The following is a 4,828-nucleotide window of genomic DNA, read 5'->3' as shown; positions in this document are numbered from 1 at the left end:
CTTGTTCAACCAGTTGATATTCTGACGAAGAGAATGTCTAAAAATACTATTATTATCAGGTATATTATGGGTATCATGGAAGGATCATGCCATCATCATATAATTAATCAAGTGAACACAGGAGCAAAACTTACTTTACTTTATGTAGCTTCGTATAATATTTAAAGATAAACGTCGATTCTAGGTAGTTTACAATTTAATAGCTAGTAAATTTCTAATAATCGTACTGCTATTTGAAAGGGTAATAATAATTTCGGCATCAAAATAATGTATTATCCCAGAACATGGCAGCACTTGTATGTGCCAATTAAATCGTAATTAGTTTTGAAAGTGAACTAAAGCTCCTGTTGCATTATGAGCAATTACTGTATATTTTCACAGAAGCTTGCCCAATTTCAGTTTCCCATTTGTATGTAATGTTGGATAATTACTGTGATTACCCAGTAATATTAGTCGAACAGTTTGAAATAATAGAAGAATTATGGTATCCACTAACATCATACGTTAATTTCCAATAATTCATAGTGCTAATTAATTATATGTAGTAATTGGGCAACGAATCAAGCCAACTTGAATTGGTAACTAGAATTTTTAACGGATATAACAGCAAGTACACAATCCCTCTTTAGCCCAAAGAGATGTGCAATTTAAACGATCATTTAACACCCTCATACTTTTAGATCTTCCTTTGTGTCTAAGTCAGCCTTTTAGAAAATTGCCGTCGGTGCACAATTTTCTGTGCACTTAGCCTTAATTTTTTGGTGTTCTTTGCCCTTTTACAATTTTACTACCTTGAGCTTCTGCTCCTTGTAGTATGCAGTTCTTTTACGATTCCCGTTGCGCAACTAATTCGAAAATTTGTTCGAATTAATTCGAAAAACCTTGATCTCTCATGATGATCTTCTACTGTTCATAGAATTTCTCTTTTATCGTTCAGTATTTTCGTGCACCACTTTTCTTTATATGCATTTTTGTCTGGCCGTCACCTGTTGTATTAATTTGAATGTAAAAAGTAACTGTGTGTAGGCATTGATTTGAATAGCCCTTGTCATTGTAAGAATTTAAATAATTAAATAATTATAGAGGACCAGAACTGATCAATTATGGTTAATCAGTTAATTAATAGCTCACTTGCAATTCTGAGTTATGTCTGTAAATAAAATATTTAATTGAAATGGCATGTTGTATCATTCATGTACGTTTGTGTTAGTCAGTAAATATTATGTCTAAATCATTAGATGAATGAATTAATAGATGGGAAAATATTCACCAACAATGAAAATTTTCATGCTAACAAGTTTTGAATTTTGTGAGAAACTATTCAACTGATTTTTGTGCAAGGATAAATGACTGGACATATTTTAGGGCATATCCAAGTACAGCTCAATAAAATTAATGAATGCTCAGGAATGGCGCTACTTTGCGGAAGTCGATATCGTTAGAAAGAATGATGGAAGGAAAGGGCTTTATCTTGCAAAATCCGTTTGAACTTTATATCATAGTAGATGTTGAATAATGGTCGGACCAAAAACATGCTTTTTTATTGTTTTTATTCAGTTTGATGCTTAGCCATTCCGGAGAGCTTTTAGAAATCGATGGAAGCTCAATACGTATTTGTGCGTTAGGCACGAGACTTTAGGGGAAGTATGCTTGTAAAAAGTAGAGCTTACGAGCTCACGAACAAAATGTAAAATTACGTTTCATCCATATGTTTCACATTAATATCTTGCAAAAAACACATTCAGTAAGTGACTCATCAGACTTCTTAATAGATATGTATGTCGCTTTTCATTGTCCGTTGTTCGTATGGAACTTAATATTCAATTGGTATCTTGTTGGGTTTTCTAATCTGCTTAGTCTTTCTCAATTAAGTTTCCTTCAAAATCTGTTTAAATTATCGGGTCCCATGTAGTCGTCAACCAGAAGATTAGCAAACCATTATCAATATCCTAGTACATAGTGATTATCCTAGACCCCGGAGAGCGTATAAAAATCCCATAACGAGCGCTTAATCCAAGATAACAGACTAGACTCGGCAGGATGTTTAGTACCAACAAATTGGAGGCAAACTTCCAAAGCGCTGAAAATTCTACTTATTATACCAGCTTAAATGCATTAAGGCCCTTTAATTAAAATGGGTAGCATGCAAGCGACTTTGAAATGTACTGCAAACTTTTAAATCAGGTGTAGCATAATAAAGGAATTTATAATTAGGAAAGTTCGAGATGATTAGAGAACCTGGTTATGATGTGGAAGGGCTATTACTTCGGAAGTTTCAAATCCCGGGGCAAAGTTGAAATATCGTCCGCCCATTTTTTAATGACGAAAGGAAAATATTAAGCACTTAACTAGGGCAAATGACATAGAATATGTTGCTACGGTTTTATAATTTTCTATGATAGTTCGTTAAGTGACTTCATCCGCAAATCCGAAAAGGGTTTTCCATTTAACTTTTTTCAACCAGTGATTTCAAGGTATTCTGTGCTGCCTGTGTTCTCTGATCATAAATAGCACTGCTTTGTAAAATGTGATTGATGAACTTTCCGTTTAACTTTAGTTTGTTGTGTTGCTTGTTATGTTGTTGAAGTGATTCTATTTTTTCCTGTTCTGGATAAATTCTTATGCAAATAACTTGTGCAAAATGTTACAGTATTTCATGTCGAAAAATATACGTCAGTCTGACTAAGACGACATGTGGGTCAATGTAACATTATATTCGCAGATCGCTATAACTATAATTAAATATTAGTTTTACACGATCGCGAAAGTAAATAAATGAATCAAAATCCAAACTACTTAATATATTTGATATTACTTTTACAGGACACTCTGTAGACTACAGGCTTCAGTTTGAATATCACCTCAACAACTTCTCGAAAATTTGTCAACTGTTGCAAATGTTTCCGCTCAAAGAAATTTCCTTAATATTTGTCATTTTAAAACGCGTATGAAAACGTTATAATTATATTTTTTTTGCGTGACTTTGCACCTGAAAAATTCAACGATGCTTCTAATATACTTACCAATATAGAGATTAGAAGTAACAGCTTACATAATTTAGTTGTATAATTTCGGATCACAATTTAGTCAATTTATCCTGTTTACTCTAATATTTCATTTAATGTAATGCTAACTTGTGTAGTCTACACCTTCTCGTTTCGGAAAAGCGTATAAAGGTTTCCCTAAAAATGTACGCGTTGAACATAAATAAAATTTCAGAAATTCCAATTTTTCACAAAGCTTTTATTACTTTTTTGATATACATTTTCAAGGCGTGACGACGCCTAAATGAAAACAGCGAAGGAGAAAAGTACGTGGATATGGCACATAGCATTATAGGAAAATGTTATTTTTAATGCAAAGTAATTTTCCCCATATACCATACCGGCTATAACTAGAATTCAATTTCAGGAAAATAATGGCTTTGCCAGTATGTATAACTATTTCATGTGAACATATTCTTAATGTGATTAACGCTTTACAATCTTAGCAACTTTAAATACGGAAGTATAAGCAAGTCGGATTCTCAAGTGGTAATGCTTTTGTTTGCACAGCTCTCATCATAGCAAATCTTCACAGTTTTATTCTGCTGAAGTGTTCTGCATAAGACGCGTGAAACCTTTTACTTCATAGTTTCCTGGGTTTTCAAATAAACTTCACTGGTTAAAGCAACTTGACGAATGTGCGGTGTTGACGCTCTTATCGCTTTTACATTTCATAAATGGCGAACTTTATTCGAATTTTTGAACGATTTATTGCAGGACATTTATATCGAAAATACGTACTATGTTTTTTCCTTATATGTACAGGGTGATTGACAGTAGACGCCAAAGGTCTTCAATAGGAAAACGAAAGCTGATAATTAACACAGCACGTCTTTCTTATCATTTCGCTTTTATATCGTATGTTATTTACCACATTCGGCATGCCGCAAAATAAATTTGCATAATAAATGTTTGTCTTTCAAATTCTTTATGAATTAGAGAATTACATCTCTTATTTACAATAAATATTAGCATTTTGTTCGTAATTGCTGATGTAAATTAATTTTTGCATTTTTATTGTTGTTAATATTTTCTGTTCAGTCTTAGTGTATTGACATGAGCTTACTTGTGCAGAATGAAACCAATTTCCATGAAGGAATTGCAATAGGCCAGTTGGATTTTGGATGTAATGGATTAGTCAAGTCCATAGTTTACCTTTGATTGTGATGGGCTGATATTTTCCAGGCAATCCTTGCCACAACATCAGCTAACACAATCAATTTCAATACAAGCAAACGAGGGAAAATTAAATGCTGAAAGCAAAAAAGTTTAATTAATTTGATGGAACGCAACGAAAATATCAGGTCACATCCACCATAGCGAATAATATCTGTGGAAATTGTCAGGCAAGTTTGCCAAATATACGCGCATAATATGAACGCAAAATTGGACCAGTTGCAACCTATTTTTTGCGTAATAATATTATGTTTGTTTGGTTAATAAAACTATTAGTTAATAAAACCGCGTATTATTTACAATGGAGGATCTAGGATTGCGTTGCTTCGAAAAATCATTACTACAATATTTTTCTTATATGTACCAAGACTCATGCATTTTATTAGAATTTGAAACTTTTGAATCCCTCCAATACAGATAATTCAATTAATCATTGGTGCCATTTCCAACTTGGAGTTCCAACAATTTACTTGAAAAACGGGAGAAAACTGAAATTCTGTGCTGAATCTAACTATTTAAAATAAATATAACTTTACCAAATTAGAGGCACCTTTAAAGAATTACCAACATACAGGGTGATTCAAAATTGGCGTCATTCCTTTTAAGGG

The sequence above is a fragment of the Dendroctonus ponderosae genome, unplaced genomic scaffold, assembly GCF_020466585.1.
Source record: "Dendroctonus ponderosae isolate FM_Combo_2020 unplaced genomic scaffold, Dpon_F_20191213v2 Dpon_F_20191213_6, whole genome shotgun sequence".
In the NCBI taxonomy this organism is placed as follows: Eukaryota; Metazoa; Arthropoda; class Insecta; order Coleoptera; family Curculionidae; genus Dendroctonus; species Dendroctonus ponderosae.
This window is presented reverse-complemented; position numbering follows the sequence as displayed.